The following is a 21259-nucleotide window of genomic DNA, read 5'->3' on the forward strand; positions in this document are numbered from 1 at the left end:
AATATTAACTTAACCGCTCCTAGTGTCTTGAGCCACTGCTACAGGTCCCAACTTCTCATAGTTTTATTTAGTTGCCTCAGGATTTGGAAAACAGTATATATGGTTGCATGGGTTGGTGCAGAATTAAAAAAAGAAAAAAGAAATTAATTGCACTTTATTCCCCCCCTCCCCCCCCCCCCCCCCACACACACACACATACAGAAAAAAAATGCCAGCGTGATGGCAGGGCAAAACTGGGCCCTTCAGGGTAGGCTGTGTTCATCCATACATACATTTCAGAGCTCAATCTTCAGATTCTTGTTCCTGTATAAAAGTGACCAAGTTACTTAAAGCGGAATATAACCCTGCATTTCAACTTTGCTCTAAAACATTATTTACAGTATATTATATGCAACCAGCATTTTTTTTTTACTAGACCAGCATTGGAAGGGTTACACAGGGCTTTAAAGTTCCTGGAGATTTCTGCAGACGCATCCGAAGCTGAAATAGATACATTTTGTTTACATAAATGTATCTAAGTGTTGAATGTGACTCATCTCTCTGACTGAGAAGGAGCTTGGAGGACAGCCAAAGAGTGTGTAACATTTATCAATAGATACATGTAACTAAATAGAATGTATCTATCTGAACTTCTGCATATCTCTCCATGGAACTTTAAACCTCTGTGTTTAACCCTTCCAATGCTGGTCTAGTAAAAAAAATGCTTTTTGCATATAATATGCTGTAAATAATATTTTAGAGCAAAATTGAAATGCAGGGTTATATTCCGCTTTAAAGCAATACTTTTACCATGTGCCATACTATCATATATGTATTCACACTTCTACTATCATATAGCAATCTAATACCAAGTTTGGGCTGGAATTCTCCCTTACAGTGAAGCTAAACCGAGTAAAATTATTCAAAACAAACATCTGCAAATGAATATTGCATACTTACCTCACCATCAGTACCTCTCAGAAGCTCTCCATTTTCTTTTTACGATTCCTTCCAGTTCTGACAAGATTTTATCAGAGCTGAAGTATTGCAGTTTCCGTCACATATATATTTTATTGCTGTCTGTTATAACTGAAGGGACAACTGATGAGCAAGGTGATGTCCATGTTTCCCTATGGCTAAAGTGGGTGTATTATACAGTTTAACAGTGTACTGACCAGGAAGCTGTTATGGGGTAATGGCCATTTTCAAAATGGAGGAAGCAGAATTCCATTGATCACAGTGGAAAAACAGGATGCAGGAGAGGAGAAACAGACTGATGAGTAGACTACGCGGGAGGTAAGTATGACCTATGCATGTCTATTTCAAATTTTATTTTTCAGTTCAGGTTTGCTTTAAGATTATAGTTAAAATAAATATACAATGTACTTAAAATATACTTTTTAATAAGAAACTTGTATGATCCAACCTGTTTGTTTCGTAAGATGCTAATGTAAATACTGACTAAAGGTCTTTCTCTATTGCTTTTCCAATTATCTAATAAAGTCTGATAACAATTATCAAAGTCTGATAACATATTAACACAAGAGAATGAGTAGAGAATAAAGGCAGTTGACAGGGGCGTAGCTTGGGGTGGGCGGGGTGGGACATGTGCCCCCGGGCACAGGGTCCCTAGCAGCGCCCAGCCGTGACCGTGAGGGCAGAGAAGAGGGAGAGTGGTGGGCACAGCGGTGGGAAAGGCGGGGCATCTTCCCCACCTTCCCTCACCTTAGGGCTCCCCCTCCCTCACTCCCACCTCCAGATATGAGCGGCGGCCGGGCGGCAGAACACTTACTCTATACGCGGTGGCGTACAGAGATCTGTGCACCGCTACTCTGGTCTAGTCTAGACCAGAGTAGCGGAGCACAGATCTTTCCTTAGAGGGTGCATTAAAAGTCTTTGTCCCCGGGCACTGAAAACCCTAGCTACTCCTCTGGCAGTTCATCAAATTATTTGTCACCATGACTAGTCAAAACTAGATCTGTTATACAATGTTCATTTTTCTCTGACAATATCATCTGATTTCACATAACTTGTCTCATGTTCTGAATGGTATATAAGCCTAAAATAAAGATTCATAAGCATTCACAACCCTGATCTGTGTGCCAGGTGTATTGATTTCCATGTTGGTGCAAGTAGGCCTCAAGTCCACATACCAATTTGGAAATATGTGTTGGGCTTCTATACCATTTCTTGTCCTATCATTTCCATAACACAATTTGGCACCTGAACAGGGACGAGCCATAGGGCCTGATTCACAAAGCGGTGCAAAGTGTTGCAGTTTAGGCATGATAAGAAGAAACTCGCGCGAATTTTCCGCGCGCAGCACCCGGCACTTCGCGCGAAGCTCCCATTAAGCCCTATGGGACTTTGCGCGCGCGCGCGCGTTCGGGCGTACGCGCGGTAGCTTCGCGCGAGTTAGAGCACAAAGCGGTGATAACTTTGCTAGTGCAAAGGTTATCACGCCTAAAGTCTTTTAGGCGTGATAACTGAGTTATCACCGCTTTGTGAATCGAGCCCATAGTATTTATTGGGGGATGCCCAGGAGGTGACAGGGAGACAAGAACTCATTCTTTTACTCATGCATGGTAAGCATCTGACTTACAGATAGATTTAATTCCTGGATGTCACTTGGCGAGTGTTAAATCCTCCATTAGCAACCTTGGCTGTTGGATGTATTTGTTTGTCTTTGTCTGTCTGTATATATGTATGTTCTTATGTGTGTATGAACCATTGCAAATACTGAAATTGCTGATATATACTGGTCTACTAGACCTCAGTTGGGAAATGACAAGCCAATGTGTAGATAAGAGATGTTAGGCCTCTATATCATTTCTTGGCCTATCATTTCTGTAACACAAGCAACAGCTTCCAGTATCATTTTATACATACTTGTAAGCTTTGCATTTTATAAATCAGTTGAATATCCCCTGAGATTGTGTAATGGGCACATTGTATACATGCATTATGCATATTCGCCATTACAAATAAATGTAAATAGTTATATTTTACATATATATGAATTTCCTAAAGAAATCCAGTAGATTTACATATAACTGGTTCCCATTTGTTTAGTTTTTGGAGGTCAATGCAAGACACTGTTAATGAAAGCAAAATGAGCAAAATAGCATACTAGCAGATGACACGTGCTAAAGCAGGTTTGTGAATTCAAATCCCAGATTTACAGATGAAGTTATGCTTGGCTAATTCCAATTCCATTCTGCAATATTGCTGGGAATGTTAACTCTTTTGTGCATGTTTAATTGCTGCCTTTACATCTGTACTGTATCAGGTCTTTGGAGAAGATGTAAGATACTTCTGCAAGGAGTAATGAGGAAGTACAAAGTGCAGTGACCCATATCAGTGGTTGATTAGTCTGAGCAAGTTGCTATAACTTTAAAACTGGCTACAGATATTATGCACATACATGGTTTATGTGTATTAGTCTGTAAAGCTGTCAAAAAGTTTCAAGTTTATATAGGACATTGCCAGAGTTGTACACATATCAGAAAAATGCATATTGATTGCTTTGTTATAGTTTGCTGCAAAAAAAAAAAAAAAAAAGGGCCAGAGCACACTGTTATGCTTATACATAAATCCATGGCAACTGTGTTGCTCTGTGTTACTGCACTGATCTCATTCAGTTACAGTGAATAGGTCAGCTCTACTAAACACAGTTGCAGTTCGTTGATAGCCCAATGTGTCCAGTGCACAGCAAAATACACTGAATTAACTATAACTACAGCCCAGCATTGGTGCCCAAAGAAACGTAAGTATCTGCTGCCTTTGAAGAAGCGGGTTTTTCCCGTGAAACAGCTGTAAGGCTAGATTTTTGCATGTATCATTGAAGGTGTTGGGAGTAATAAATAGGTGACTTATCAGCAATTGGTGCCCGGTTATACCACTCCAAGGGCCGTCTTCTTTGAGGCCTACCTAATTTCTTTCTGGTCTGCTTATTACGGGCGTAACTAGGCACCACCGGGCCCCCCTGCAGAATTTCAGAGCGGGCCCCCCCTCCCTGGGGCCCGCTCGTGGCCGTTTTGTGAGGGCTGGAGGGGTGGCAGCATGAGGGGAAAGCCTTGGCCACAGTCGGCAGGGAGAGGGGGAGTTCCCCCCCTCTCCCTCACCTCGGGGCTCTTTCCTCTGTGCTACCCTCCAGCTAGTTACAGTGTGGGCAGCGGGCAGATACATACCTTCTTCTTCTGTGCGTTCCACCGCATACTCCTCGCTCTAGTGGCTGACGTCACTTCCGGAAGGGGCTGCAGAGGCTGCAGGGCCTATTGTTAAGCCAGTGCTGGTTAAGTTGTGAAAAAAATCCAAAAACTGGTATGGTTAGGTAAAATTGGGGACATAGTATGAACTAGTCCATTTTTCTTTTCAAAAAGACCGTGTAGTTTCTGAGAAAATCTATTTTTAAAAAAATTCTAAGAAAAAATGGTTTTGAAAAGAACATTTGCTGTGGTACACTTCAATATATAGGGAGTTCTGAGTAATATAAACTCATTTTATACATCTTAAGAAAACAGACAGTGGGGAGTTCCTTCTCCCAAGCCTCGTTCTATTCCTTGTCACCCATGTAGGCTGGTTTAGTCAGAATTCAGAGCACAGACCACTGGGGTCTGCACTCTGAGCTATACCAGCCCGCATAGTTCAACTTATGAGGGGTCTTTAGGGGAGAGGGACAGTCAAGCCTCCGTATCTCCCCCAGAGCCCTTGTCCATTCCACGGAAGAGAGAGGTGCTCTTCCCCACCTCCAATGCCCACAAGGAGGCGAGGGCCTTGGGGGGTGCATGGTGGAATCTGGAGGTCCCCCAAATGCCTGCCTCTACATGAAATGGGTAAAGGGGTACTCGCATAACCCTTTATCTACTTCCACAAAGGGTTAAAGTTAAATATAGACATAACAACAAAAACAGACCTTTATTATCCTTAACCAGAAATATTTCCCTTTAATTAATGAACACGTGTCAATAGCCTCTAAAAGGATCCCATGTCAAAATCATCTGGAGGTTTATTGAAGATCCCTGCCATACATCTGCACTTATGCCACCAACATCCATCCCCATTAGCACTTGCTCTACTAATGTTTAGTGAGCCCAGGCAAAGCATCTTTAACCACCTGAGGACCATAGGCTTACACCCTCCTAGTGACCAGGTTTTTTTTTTTTGTTTTACAATTTAGGCTACTGAAGCTTTAAGGCCTCGCTTCAGGAATGTACATCCTAGCACACAAGTGATTCCCCCCCTTTTCTGCCCACCAGCAGAGCTTTCTGTTGATGGGCTCTAATGCCTGACGGCATGTTTGTTGTTTTTTGTTTATTTTATTTTTTTTTATAAATTTTCCCTTTTTAAATTATTTTTTACCCCCCCCCCCCTCCACCAGCCAAATCACAGTGATTGGCTGTCATAGGCATTAACCTGTGATAGCCAATCGCATCTGAGCCTCCCAGAGGGACAGTCGTGTCACATTGTATTTACATTGTACAGCGCTGCGATCTATGGCAGTGCTGTACAATGTAAATAGATGGCGGTTTCACCATCTAACAGTCTCCTAGTGGCGATCGCCGCTGAGAGAACAATGACGGAGCTGAGCTCCTTCATTCAAGTGGAGATGCATGCGCATCGAGGTGTGTAATCTCCTGCAAAACCCCACCCCAGGACTTCATGCCAATTGGCGTTGAGGGGTCCTAGGGCTGCCGCCGCATTCATGCCAATTGGCATGGAACGGTCGGCAAGCAGTTAAATAGAGCTCTCCATTGACCTCTGGGCACTGGAGAAGGAAAAGAGCCCTTTGTCCATGATACAGATAATAGCTTTTGTGGAAGAGGGTGAGGCTTTGCTGCCTCTCTCTTCCAGTGTCCCTTCCCCCACATCATGGTTGGACTGGTATAGCTCAGGATGCTGAGCCCCATGTGGTCCAGGCTCTGAAATCTGGCTATACCATCCTGCATGGATGACAAGGGGTTAGAATGTGAATATGGAAATGTGCAGCAGACAGTAGACCCCAAGTTCTAGAGGAACATAAAATTGCTGATTTTATACAGCCCTAAAGTTAGTATATTCAGTAGTTTGGGAAAGTCAGTGTGGATGCAGTTACACTTTTATTCCGATTCTTCATTTCCTTTTAATATATAAGACAATTTGCTACACTATTACATTTTCCTTTCCAGACAGAGTCTATATTACCTGAAAGAATCATAATCTAAAAAATGTCAGAGAATAGATTTATAAAAATTCAAATCAGTAGTGCTCACGTAATTGTGTATGCATTTCTTCACCTTTTGATAATTATGTGAGACAGAAATTCAAATGCATATCCTAATAATGACACGGAGGTCACCTATCAAACATATCACATAAAAGCCAGTACAATAGAGGATAGGGATTTACTGAAATCATTGCCAGGGCTACACTACAAGACTTAATTTTTTTTCTCCTTCATGTTATTTAGTACAGCTCTATTTAAATGATTGAAAATGATCTTTGAAATATTTCGTTACTTTGAAACTGGGAACTATAATTTGAAGTCATTTCAAAGTAAGCAAGATACTTGTTGAAAGTAATACACATTTCACCCAACTCTGAAAATTTACCAGATCTTATTTTTCAAGAGTCTGACCTAGTAACAATGTTTAAAGGATTACTTTGAAGGTTGAATGTGGCCTGGCAGCTTCAATTTGCGCCTAAAGGCTTTTCAATGTGACAAATTTTCTATGGTGCATTAATTTGTGCAATCCTCCGCTGAATTATAGCAGCTATTGCCTTACTACACAATAGAGCCTTTTTGCCATGTGCACATATAATTTCCTGTGCAGTTCCAGAAGCAGCTTACACACAAATACATCACATGCGTTTAGGACTTGTAATGCCGTTTTTTTTTAGTCTCACGGGAAATGTAAAATGTGGAAAATGAAAAGGTCACCGGATTCTGAGTCACAACATTTAGTAAAGTTGGATTTTTTACGTCTTTCAAACAAAAGTCTTTTGTTGTACTGCTACAAAAGCAAGTTATATTTAAAGCCTTTACATTTATTTCTTAAAGCAATACCATTTTTGCTAAGTTCTAGGTCCCATCACTTGTCTGTAAGAAAATTATCCGATTTGCTATATTTAGAACAGAATGCTGAAGAAACCATGTATCACCGAATTCAGCTTCGATGTGATATTTTCGTCTGAGCCAATTAAAATGTTCAATGTTCGTTTTTTTTACTATAAACAACAATGTTGGCAGTCATGGAATATCACCTAAACTTATTTTAAGGTTGAAAAGTATAAAAATTGGAAATAAATAAAGGGAAGTTGCCATAGCAACCATTCAGCCACTGATTAGGGTCATCTTTCATTTTCTTGAAAAATTTTTTTTGCTTATACAAATGTTCCAAAGGTTAAGATTTAAAGGGTTTTTTTTATTGGGGGGGGGGGGGGGGGAGGTATAGTAGGTTACTGGCTAAAACTGTCATCCAAGATTTAAATGAAGTGTTGATTTAAGACGGTACGGACCCTTTCAAGTATTTTGTATTGCTGTTCCCCTTTATCTACTTCCACAAAGGGTTAAAGTTAAATATAGACATAACAACAAAAACAGGCCTTTATTATTCTTAACCAGAAATATTTCGTGGGTGGGGGAGGGGCGATTCTTACATGTTGTATGTCCATTAGTGCTTAACTGATACATCATTTCTGACTGCTTATAAGGGGCCACATATGGAACAGGGTTATCTGCTGCACACGGAGTAATGGAGTGGTTACATAGTTACATAGTTATTTTGGCTGAAAAAAGACATATGTCCATCGAGTTCAACCAGTACAAAGTACAACTCCAGCCCGTCCCCCACATACCCCTGTTGATCCAGAGGAAGGCGAAAAAAACCCCACCAGGCATGGTCCAATTAGCCCCAAATGGGAAAAATTCCTTCCTGACTCCAGATGGCAATCAGATAAAATCCCTGGATCAACATCATTAGGCATAACCTAGTAATTGTAGCCATGGATGTCTTTCAACGCAAGGAAAGCATCTAAGCCCCCTTTAAATGCAGGTATAGAGTTTGCCATAACGACTTCCTGTGGCAATGCATTCCACATCTTAACCACTCTTACTGTAAAGAACCCTTTCCTAAATAAATGGCTAAAACGTTTTTCCTCCATGCGCAGCTCATGTCCTCTAGTCCTTTGAGAAGGCCTAGGGACAAAAAGCTCATCCGCCAAGCTATTATATTGCCCTCTAATGTATTTATACATGTTAATTAGATCTCCTCTAAGGCGTCTTTTCTCTAGACTAAATAAACCCAGTTTATCTAACCTTTCTTGGTAAGCGAGACCTTCCATCCCACGTATCAATTTTGTAGCTCGTCTCTGCACCTGCTCTAAAACTGCAATATCTTTTTTGTAATGTGGTGCCCAGAACTGAATTCCATATTCCAGATGTGGCCTTACTAGAGAGTTAAACAGGGGCAATATTATGCTAGCATCTCGAGTTTTTATTTCCCTTTTAATGCATCCCAAAATTTTGTTCGCTTTAGCTGCAGCGGCTTGGCATTGAGTACGATTATTTAACTTGTTGTCGATGAGTACTCCTAAGTCCTTCTCCAAGTTTGATGTTCCCAACTGTATCCCATTTATTTTGTATGGTGCTAGACCATTGGTACGACCAAAATGCATGACTTTACATTTGTCAACATTGAATTTCATCTGCCATGTATGTGCCCATATAGCCATCCTATCCAGATCCTGTTGCAATATGACACTATCTTCCTGAGAGTTGATGATTCTGCACAATTTTGTATCATCTGCAAAAATAGCAACATTGCTCACTACTGCATCTACTAGGTCATTACTAAATAAATTGAAGAGCACTGGACCCAGTACAGACCCCTGTGGGACCCCACTGCTAACAGTCTCCCATTTTGAGTACGATCCATTGACCACAACTCTTTGTTTTCTGTCCATTAGCCAGTTCCCTATCCATGCACACAAACTCTTCCCCAGTCCTTGCATCCTCAACTTTTGCACCAGACTTCTGTGGGGAACAGTGTCGAAGGCCTTTGCAAAGTCCAAGTATATCACATCTACAGCATTCCCAATATCCATATTAGCATTCACTACCTCATAAAAGCTGAGCATGTTAGTCAAACAGGACCTGTCTTTAGTAAACCCATGTTGATGCTGAGAAATAAGATTATTTTCTACTATGAAGTCATGTATAGTATCTCTTAGTAACCCCTCAAATAGTTTGCATACAACTGATGTTAAGCTTACAGGTCTATAATTTCCTGGATCAGATTTTTTGCCCTTCTTAAATAATGGGAAAACGTGGGCTGTACGCCAATCCACTGGGACTCTGCAAGTTGCAAGAGAGTCACAAAAGATAAGATAAAGGGGCTTAGCTATAACTGAACTTAATTCTCTTAGGACCCGAGGATGCATGCCATCCGGGCCAGGTGCCTTGTCTATTTTTAATTTATTTAGTCTTGCCTTTACTTCTTCCTGCGTTAAGTATTTAATATTACAGTTAGAAGATTGAGACTCTTCTGCCTCTGTAATTTGCAACAGTGCTGTTTCCTTTGTGAAGACAGAAGCAAAGAAAGCATTTAATAACTCTGCCTTACCTTGGTCGTCCACCATTGAGTTCCCACCCTCATCCTTTAGGATTCCTATACAGTCAACCTTTCTTTTTTTAGAGTTGATGTACTTGTAAAACTTTTTTGGGTTAGATTTGATATCCCTAGCGATTTGATTTTCAGCTTCGATCTTTGCCAGCCTAATTTCTTTTTTACAATTTTTATTGCACTCCTTATAATTGCTTAGTGCAGCCTAAGTCCCCTCCTGTTTTAGGACCTTATAGGCATTCTTTTTCCTCTTCATTTTATCCCTAACCTTTCTATTCATCCATAGAGGCCTTTTTTTATTCCTAGACATTTTGTTTCCATATGGGATATACATACTACAATATTGATTGAGAATACGTTTAAAAGCTTGCCATTTCCCTTCAGTGTCGTCCCCTTGTAGTACATTATCCCAGTTCACCAAACTTAGTGCCTGCCTAATTTGATTGAACTTTGCTTTTCTAAAATTCATAGTTTTAGTGGTCCCGCTGCCCCGTGGCCTATCAGTCACCAGATCAAACGTTATCATGTTGTGATCACTATTTCCCAAATGTTCTTGAACCTGCACATTTGATACATTATCTGGTCTATTAGAAATGATCAGATCCAGTAACGCATTCCCCCTAGTTGGTTCCGTTACCATTTGAGTCAAGTAATTGTCCTGTAGTGCTGCCAGAAATCTGCTGCTTTTACCAGAATGGGTAGCCTCAATACCCCAGTCAATGTCTGGAAAGTTGAAGTCGCCCATAATTATGACCTCGTTTTTACTTGCAGCTTTTTCAATCTGCTGTAGTAATCGCAGTTCTGCAGCTTCATTAATAAGAGGTGGTCTGTAGCATACCCCAATAAGCAATTGGCAACTTTTATTTCCACCATGAATATTTACCCAAACGGACTCCACATCTTCGCAATCTTCCTCCATCTCATCGTTGAGGACAGCTGTAAAAGAATTCTTAACAAAGAGACAAACCCCTCCACCTTTTTTCCCTGTTCTATCCCTCCTAAACACATTGTATCTTTTTAAATTAGCTATCCAGTCATGGCTTTCATCCATCCATGTCTCGGTTATTCCCACAATGTCATAGCCTTTGTCATTCAGAATGAACTCTAGTTCGTCTATTTTATTTGCAAGGCTCCGAGCATTGGTTACCATGCACTTTATATTTTTACCAACACATTTACCAATTTTGTTTACACGAAATGGGCTACTTGAAGTTTTACCAACCTCCTTAATCTTTACACTGTCTCCACCCCCCTCTCCACCCCCCATAATGTTAGGCTCCCACTGTCTTTTTACCTTATCTTGTCTACATATTGAGACTTTATCCTCCCGCCTCCCCCCAGATCCTAGTTTAAAATCTCCTGGTGATGTGGAAATTCATTTGAAAGAGGAGGATGTTACATATGGAAAAAAAATAAACTGCCATATATGGAAAGAAGGCAAAAGGCTGCACAAAGTGGGGGCACAATTAACTGGTCCTGTAGTGTTTCAAGCTCAATTGCGTTGATTACAATGCTTAATTTTTCAGAATGCAGAATATTTTCATTACATAAATACATTTTACTTCCATTGACAATAGCAATCTTTATACCAGTAGGCTTACATTTTCCAGTCACATTAACATCCATTCACACAGAGACAGCAATTTGCTGCCTGACTCAGAGGTCTGCTGGGATTTAATCCGGTACCTGCCTGGTAATACAACATCTTAATTAAATTATACTGTCTGTCACACACCTATTATTATGAAAATACTTATATCAAGTTTATTCCATAATGAAAAAGTTGTAAAGTGTGTAGCTTGTGTGGTTACTGTCTTGTAGAGGGTACTTTTGTCCTCCTTCTGGGTGGCACCACATCCAGGGCCGGTTCAAGTAACAATTGGGCACAAGGGCAAAATTAGCCTGGGGGCCCCCAACAGACACCCCCCGAACCAAAAAGCATCATTAGAGGCCCTTTGTTGCAGCCAAATTTACCTCCTGGGCCCATGAGCTGGCTGCTGACCCTCCCCCAATCACCTCCCAAATTAACAGACTCTGCAGAGTCCCTGGGGAGCAACAGCTAAGATGGGGAGGGACAACTTGGGGGCCCCTACAGGCTCTGGGGCCCTGGGGCAAATGCCTATTTTTTCCTATGGTAGCTCTGGCCCTGACCACATTGATGGAGCAGGGGCGAAACCAGAAGCTTTTGTTGAGCTGTCATCCGCACCATGCATCACCTTCTTCTAATTTGTAGCTGGTGATGTCAGAATAGTTGAGCTGGACAGTGCAGGGCTCTAGCACCTGAATAATGCCAGCCCACATGCTCCATAGGGAAAACCGAGCTGGAGTGGATAGCAACCAGGAAAGGGTAGCAGCTGGCACAGCGGTGGGGAGGGTGTCAGACCCCTCCCCCCTCCACCTTTATCTGGGGCTCTCCCATCTGCGCTCCCCCTTCAGCTATTTTGGCAAAATTTAGAGCCAGCAGTGAGCGTGGAAGCAATTACTCACTTATTTCCTTGCTTTCCACTGCTTGCAGCAGCACTTCCTGCAATGCCGCCCACTAAAGTACAGGTGGAACGCAAGGTAGTGAGTAATTGCTTTCCCACTCACTACTGGCCCTAAATTTAGTGCAAATAGCTGGAGGGGGAGCACGGCCGGGGAGCCCCAGGTGAGAGGGGGGCATTACCCCTTCCCCAAAGCTGTGCCCACTGCTCCCCCTCCTGGCTGCTACCCCCTCCTGGCTATCAAGGAGGGGGGGGCGCATCCTTACAAGTTTTCCTCAGGCGGCAAAAAGTCTAGAACCAACCCTGCTGCCACTGGATATACCTCTGACACCATTGCACCCCTATGCTTCCTACTGCACCTCCACCAAGCGCCCTAACACTGCCGATTCCATCTGCAGCATTGCTGTACTAATAAGTATCAAGTATCTGTACTGGCATAAGTACCATTAAATATCTCTTTCCACAAGGCTCCCCAGTGGTCCCTTAATTGGACTAATGAGAACAGTCCTTTAGGGCTGTTTTACTCTACACACAATTTTGCTGTATTTTACAATCGCATGCAAATCACATAAAGTAAGGACAGCAAAATAATGCCTGTTTGCAAAATCCTGCATGCTGCATTTTGTCTGCATTTTCTCCTTGTGTTCGTAGCATCCAGTTAAATTCCCAACACAATTGCCCTGTAAAATTGCAGCAAAATTGCGCTGTAAAATTGCAACAAAATCACATTTTGTGATTTGCATTGTAAAAGAGCCTTAAAGTAAACCTGTAATGACAAAAACAGCCCCTGGGGGTACTTACCTCGGGAGGGGGATGCCTCTGGATCCTAACAAGGCTTCACTTATCTTCCTTCATCCCTCCATTGTAGCTTTTGAAGTCCCTGAACACCGGGGAGGTAAATAATTACCTGCCGTGATCCAGCGCAGGTGCAGTAGCGGCTTTCCATTTGTGCTCAGGTGGAGATAACAATAACAATAACAATAACAATAATATTTATATAGCGCTTTTCTCCCTGGGGACTCAAAGCGCTGTGACCCTGCATTATGCAGTCTCAATGGCTAGGGAAAAGAGGTGAGTTTTTAGCCTTTTTTTAAAGCTGTCCAGAGAAGGAGCCTCTCGTACTGATTGTGGAAGTGAGTTCCATAGAGTAGGGGCTGCATACGAAAAGGCCCGAGCACCAAATGTTAAGTGTATCCTGGGAATAACCAGCTTCATCTTGTTGGCAGAGCGGAGGGTGCGTGGAGGGGCATAAAGTTCCAATAGATCCGCTATGTATTTGGGTCCCATGTGGTGTAGAGCCTTGAATGTCAGCAGGCAGATCTTAAAATTGATTCTCCATTTTACTGGCAACCAGTGAAGAGTTTGCAGTACTGGGGTGATGTGTGAGCTGCGGGGGGCATTGGCTAGGAGTCTGGCTGCAGCATTCTGTACTAGCTGTAAGGGGCGCAAAACCTTATCTGTAGATCCGATTAACAGGGCGTTGCAGTAGTCTAGGCGGGAGGATACAAATGCGTGAACCAGGGCAGGTAGGTCTTCAGCTGGGATAAGGTGTTTTATTTTCGCTATATTTCTTAGATGGAAGAAGGAAGACTTGACGACAGCTGATACCTGCTGTCTGAGTTTTAGATTTCCATCCAGGATCACCCCAAGGTTTCGCACAGAGTCTTTATACTGCACAGTATCTCCCCCAATTGCTAGTTTGAGGTGGTGAGCGTTTTGAACTTTATCCATCATGTGTGGACCACCTACCACCAACACCTCTGTTTTGTCAGAGTTCAGCCTCAGCCAGCTGGTGTTCATCCAATTTTGTAAATCCACTAGACACGCATTTATGGATGCTGATGAGTCTTGGGTGCCAGGCTTGAAGGACAGATACAGTTGTGTGTCATCTGCATAACAATGGTATCCTAAACCATAGTTCTGGATTATTTTGCCCAGTGGGAGCATGTAGACTGCAAAGAGTAATGGTGATAGTACAGAACCCTGTGGAACTCCATAGGCAAGTGGCACTGGATTAGAGTAGTGTGTGCCCAGACATACTTGCTGTGTTCTGCCAGATAGGAAGGTCTGAAACCAGCTAAGAACAGTACCCCTTAGGCCACAGTAATTCTTCAGTCGCTGGATTAGTATTTCATGGTCCACAGTATCAAATGCTGTTGACAAGTCAAGAAGAATCAGAATTGAGCAATCACCCTTGTCCCTTGCAGTAAGTAGATCATTCATTACTCGGACTAATGCTGTTTCAGTGCTGTGCCTTTTCCTGAATCCTGACTGAAAAGTATCAAAGATGTTGTTATCTGTAAGCCTGGCTTCTAGCTGGTTGGCGACTGCTTTCTCGATAACTTTTGATAGGAATGGTAAGTTCGCCACAGGTCTGTAGTTGGTTACAGAATCAGGATCTAGTGATGGTTTCTTCAGGAGGGGTTTTATGATTGCTTTCTTTAGTTCTTCTGGGAAAAGTCCACTTTGCAAGGAGCACTGAGTGATTTTGTGAAGTGCTGGCCTGAACAGCGCTGGGCACTGCATTAAGGATCCAGTTGGGCCAGGATCCAGGTCGCAGGTAGTGGGGCGGAGACTTTGAATGAGAATTCCAAAATCTTCTACACTCAGAGTGTCAAAGACTTGCCATGGTGGTACGGTAGTAGGCATATGCAACGTCCAGTGGTCAATTGATGTTGTTGGTGTAATGCTGGCACGGATGCTAGACACCTTGTTTGTGAAGAAGGCAGAGAATTCTTCACACCTTTCCCTGGAGTATGTGGTTGGGGCTTTTAGGCAGGAAGGATTGCAGAGTGATTCCACTGTGTGGAAGAGTTGAGCAGCTCTGTTGTTGGCTGTAGATATTTTGTGCGAGATAAAGTCTGATTTTTTCTTGGTTATTGCTTGTTGGTATTGTCTGAGGTGTTGAACTAGGCTAGATTTGTGCTCCCCAGTCCCTGATTTACGCCACTGTCTTTCTAGTCTGCGCCCTTTCTTTTTTAGATCCATGATGGTTTTGTCAAACCAATTAGCTTTCTGCTTTTTGGTTGCTGATTTGGTGCGCCATGGGGCAATACTGTCAAGTGTTTCATATATCGTGTTGTTGTACTGGGTTACTAGAGAGTTTGGGTCCATTTGACTGTGGAGCAGATTTTTAAAATCCAGGTTGGCAGTTATCCTCTCCGGTGTTAATTTACTCAGGGGACGGGTTTTGATTGTTTCTTTAGGGAGCTGCTTGATAGGGTGATGTTCAATAGTAAACTGTATTATGTGATGGTCTGACCACACCACTGGGGTTACTGTTATGTTACTAATGTCCATTCCGAGGTGGAACAGTAAGTCTAGCGTATGCCCTCCTCTGTGGGTAGCTGATTTTACAACTTGTGTGAAGCCTAGTCCACCCATGAGATTTATTAGTTCATTTGCATCTTGTGATTGAGTGTTATCAGCCCAGACGTTGAAGTCACCAAGGATGATCCATCTCGGATAAGACAGAGCCAGCATGGCCAGAAGTTCTGGGAATTCCTGTAGGAAAGGGTCAGCATCTCCGGGGGGACGATAAACCACTAAAATTTTAAAGCCTTTACCAGCTGAGATCTGGGCACCTATACATTCAAAGGACTTTGTTGAGCCAACATTCAGGGCCCTGAGCTGCAGAGTTGTTTTGCCACAAATTGCTACACCCCCTCCTCTGCGGTCTCGTCTTCCCTCACTAAGGACTGAGTAATTGTATGGGATGGTTGCTTTCAATGTGGGGCCCGCATTGGCATCAATCCAGGTTTCAGTGATGCATGAAAAATCGCATGTCTGAATAAGGTCCGCAATAATGGCTGTCTTATTGTTTATAGAGCGGGCATTGCAGAGCAATGCAGTGACTGCATGGGGCTTAGCAATGGCGACTGGGTTCACTGCCGGGGTGTTACTGCATCTCTGACTAGGGACATGGTAACTTCTGCTACTTTCAGCCTCTGATTTCCAGTACACATCACTAGAGATCGCTGGAAAGTTATTTTCTTTGAATGGACCTGGGTCCCTGAAGTTGGACTGAGACTGAGTGTGGCACTTTTTATGGGCCTGGCCGCCTTTTTTTACCTCTGTGCGTTTTATTTAAAATCCCTAGAGATTCCAGCAAATTAGCTTGTTTTTTTCCAATGTGAGATGCAGCTCTCAATGGCCTGAGAGATAGTAAGAAGCTGGCTGTATAGATTAACATTGCTCTTTGGGAAGGAATGGGTTAAGTAAGCTCTTCCTTTGATTGTTGTTGTTTAACAGTGGGGGTAGACAAAAGCAAATGCTGGCCTTCAGAATCTGCTAGAATAGGTGTGAAAAGTCCATTGATATGCAGAAGCATGGGGCCTACTAAGGTTTACTTAGAAAGGCAATGGAGTCAATATAATTTCAGCCTCTGAATGCGTTTAAAGTATTTGTACAGTCTGCAAAAACGGATTGCCAGCTGAAAGATATTACTTCTGTTTGGGGAAGGAGGATGAATTCCCTTACCTTGGGAAGAGGACTTGGGAAGGTAGGAGATCTGCTTGCTGTGTTGCCTGGACATGCTTTTTTGATGTGTTGGTTTGTTTGAAGCTGTGGACCTCATGAGTATCCAGGTGGAGAAATCCTATTTCATTGTGTGTCCTTGTAGGAGTAGAGAAGGCTTTTGTTTGTTTGTGTGGATTATCAGCTTCCCAATCCCATGCAGGACTCCAAAACCAAGGTCAGCTACACATGACTTTCATGGTGAGTACAATCCAGCTTGTAACTTAGCCATCCATAAACTTCCACGTTTCCCAGAAGGTTCCAGTTGTAGCCAGAGATTTCATGGTGCAGAATCTGTAAGTATTTTTGTTCCTTCTGTGCATATATGTGATTAATGCTTCTCAGAGCCGAGACAAGGTGTGGAGCAGGTAAAAGGAGAGGCTGCCATCTTGAGCGCGCTCAGTAGTATGATAGCCGAGCCCGATCTGGTCCACTCTACTGTACAGGAGACTTGTGCCTGCGCGCAGTAGAGTGGACCTGATTGGGCTCAGCTATTTCCACCTGCGCCTGTTGGAAAGCCGCTACTACTACACCTGCGCTGAATCCCTGAAAGTAAACATTGCCGCACCTACGCAGTGCTTGATAGATCTTATCAGGGAAATTTTCAGGGGGGCCAGCGCTGGATCCCAGAAGCTACAGAGGACAGGGGAAGCCTCATTAGGATTCTGAGGCTTCTTCCTCCCAAGGTAAGTACCCCATAGGTGCTGTTTTTTTTTTTCTTACATGTGTACTTTAAGTAATACTCCCACTACTCAGATCAAGGGGTGAATACGTTTTCCTGTTGGCAATTTAAAGATTATTTATGCTGGTGCTCCTCTTATAAGCATCTCCAATTCCTCTCCCTGGGTTTTATATTGCTCTGTACAACTAACCAATTATAGCTGTGTGGCTAATTACTCTTGCAACAAGCTAGTACGTTCCTAGGCGGTCTCTAAGCCATAAAGAGATTCCACTCTAAAAAAAATAAGATAGGTACAGCTTCACTAAGCATTTGGAAAGTCATAGCTTACTTCAAATTGAAACGGAAAGGTGCCTTTTAGTAACATTAAAATACAAAGTCTTGTGGAGCCCTGAGCAGTGTTTGTAGCAATTTTTTACAAAAATTAAACTTCACTTTAATGGAAATGCATCCCTTGAGATAAAAGAACATCAGAAGTACTAAATGCAGACTATTTGTCCCCAGGGCCACTGTTATTTCATTTTAGTTGAACATATAATAAATCACTGATCGGAAAATATATTCAATTTCTTAATAAAAAGAATATTTTAAGCAACATCATTATACGATCAATGTTCCAAATGCTTTGTCATCAACTACATCTCTGACCACCCTCCGACTATGATTCTCTATTGCTTCCAGATTGATATAATTTAATAGTGGCCAGCCAATTACTCTAGTGTTTCCAATTCAGAGGAACAGGACACATGTATTACATTTACGGACTATAATATTTGTCACATTTTCAATTAAATTAATTTACCACTTACAAAGAAAAATGTTTTGCCTGGTATGTGTAGAATAATTGTCACTGTGCATCTTCATAAAAATATATTGCAACTGCCAGAACAGAGCTCATTTGCAAATAAATATAATCACAAAACTCCTCATTTTACATGTCAAGTTGCTTGATTTTTGCTCTTACCCTTCATCCAATTTATATTGTAATGTAGCTTTTATTGTTTCTATCAAAATACCAGCTGCAGTGATAACAAAAACAAAAGCGGATGATTTGTGTGTGATAATTATGCACTCATTTGAGGTTGAAATAAAATTAAGATGTTCTAACTTTCTTTTTTTTTAATACAAAACATCTTGCAAAATGACAAGTTTTGATCTCCAGCAATTTTCACATAAGAATGCAAAATTACTGTAAGCAATGAACTGCGTTAACTTGTCACTTTAGAAAATGTTACTAAGTTTATTAATAAATTAGACAATTCACTTTTTTATGGGCATATTTATAGGATGGTGGTAATAAAACACTACTTTATATTTGTACTGTTTTGCTGCACATCACTGTGCGCCACTACAGGACAATTGTCAGGGCCCTGTTGATCTCGGCAGCAGTGGGTGGTGGGGGAGCCCAGAATGTGTGGAGTCTACATGACCATGGGTCTTTACCAGAGCACCCCATAAGGGATGATGGGCCATCACCCCTAGTGGGTAACAGGATACTTTGCAGCCTTGTGGCCACCAGGTCATGGTCTCTGAGACCAGCCCACTAGGGACAGAAAGAACAGGAGGTTGAACCTCACAGTGATGGAAGAGAGGGAGAGTTGATGAGAAGGGGGGACTGAAGTATAAGACTAAAAGGGCAGAATGGAGCATAGAACTGACAGAACGGACTAGAGGGTAGGAAAGACTGGAGGGTAGGACTGATAAACAGGATTTGCTGAACAAGACCGGCCAGGACAGGATGGACTGGACTGGACAGGATGGTATGGACAGGACTGACTGGACTGGACAGGACTATCTGGACAAGAATGACAGGAGAGGACTGACTTTACTGGATGGAATGGACAGGACGGACTGGACTGACTAGACTGTACAGGACTAACTTAACAGGCCTGACTGAACAGGACTGACTGGCGACTTACAGACTGATAGTCCCAACTGATCTGGCCATGACATACTTGCCACTAGAAATGGTGTGGCAAGGTGAAATGTCTGTGTGCAGAGATGATACAGCTCTGAGCAAGAGCAAAATGGCTGCTCAGATACACTTTGACGGGGGGAACATCTATTTCTACTTCAGGGTGTTATGCCCTTTTCACTATTTCTACTTTTCATTTTCAGATAGTGTTTCTGACGGTTATACATAGAGATGTAGGTAGATTTATGTATCCACCTAGTTGTAAGAATTTCACCTGGAAGATAGCCTGAGCATAGCTTTCCTGGCATGATATGTATTAATTGGATGTTAATCTATATTGTCACAGACTTCTTACTGCAGTTTTCCGGCTTTGAAGAAACAGCCATTCTGGGCTATGAAAGGTGCATTAGGCTGCTTATTTTGTGATTTGTAATACTCACATAGTGTAGTTATGGTTTTTATATTTAAAACTGTCCACTTTTCTGTTATTTTTGCTAGAATTAAAGTTATGTTTTATACTATCTAAATGTTTTATAAGGCTGCAAACATTTTTGTTGCTAATTTAATAACTGTTACTGTATGGGGTGGCCATTTTTTACTGTTGTACATGATTTATTACACTCTCAGAAATAAACATTGCACAAGTACATTTTTGCAGATTCCAAACAGTTGGTCACATGGCTTTTGTACTGCTCCAAACTGACTTTAGCTTAGCTAACTGAAAGTATCTTGACAACCTCCTCTTATGGTATCCAACAATCATTATAATTCCCACTCTGTCACATGGGTACTTTTTGTCCTCATAAGAACGTGTGTAGCCCCCTATCTCTCCTCTATAACAAGTGACGCTCCCTTAATAACAAGTGTGGCCCAAGTGGTGTCCTTGTGGCCAGATTTTATGCGGCCATCATGTCTCTATTTATCCACATTCTTAATAGAGATGGCTCGAACATCAGATTTTTTTCTGCAAAAGTTTGAGTTCGCTCGAACCGGGCGAACCGCCATAGACTTCAGTGGGCAGGCGAATTTTAAAACATACAGAGACTATTTCTGGCCACAAAAGTGATGGAAAAGTGGTTTCAAGGGGTCTAACACCTGGAGGGGGGCATGGCGGAGTGGGATACATGCCAAAAGTTCCTTAGAAAATTATGTATTTGACGCAGAGTAGGGTTATAATCCCTAAAGGGCAGAAATCACATTCCATTTTCTAAACTGGAGCCATGATGTGCTTTAAAACATCTTGCGTATGTATACATCGATCAGATAGTGTAAGTAGTATATGGCTTCACACTGACAGACCAAACTCACTGTTTAACGCACCGCAAACAGCTGTTCGTGTAGTGATGGCCGTGCTGGTGCGCACGTTGGCGAGAGTGCAGGCGATGGCGGTTTTCCAGCCCATATGGTCGGGCTGAGGTAGCTCAATGACAGAACAACAGTGACTATCCAGCTGATCAAATTTGGTTTGTCCACAATGAAGCAACAACCTTATTATCTTGGGTGTGCTTTATTGTGATATGCAAGTCCCTTCACCATGGCAAGCCAATGATCATGACTGTGACCTGACCTGTATGCAGTGTGTAACCCACAAAGACAGATATCCTATAGTATGTTCAATCACAAATGCAGTTGCAAGCTAAACACAGCTTATGATACAGTGTGCTGGTTTGTAATAGATAGAAGAGGATACTAGAACTGAACTGCAAAGCCCAGCAATGACTGTGGCCTGTGTGCAGTGTCACACACACACACACACACACACACACACACACACACACACACACGTATACGTTTTCCAGAGGCGCCAATAGAATAAAATTCACTTAAACGAGCTTAACCACTTGATGACCCACCCTTTACCCCCCTTAAGGACCAGCGCTGTTTTTAGTGATCTGTGCTGGGTGGGCTCTGCAGCCCCCAGCACAGATCAGGTAGCAGGCAGAGAGATCAGATTGCCCCCCTTTTTCCCCCCCTATGGGGATGATGTGCAGGGGGGGTCTGATCTCTTCTGCCTGCCTGGGTGTTGCGGGGGGGGGGCACCTCAAAGCCCCCCTCCGTGGTGAAATTCCCTCCTCCCTCTCCTACC

The sequence above is a fragment of the Hyperolius riggenbachi genome, chromosome 5 (assembly GCF_040937935.1).
Source record: "Hyperolius riggenbachi isolate aHypRig1 chromosome 5, aHypRig1.pri, whole genome shotgun sequence".
Lineage (NCBI taxonomy): Eukaryota > Metazoa > Chordata > Amphibia > Anura > Hyperoliidae > Hyperolius > Hyperolius riggenbachi.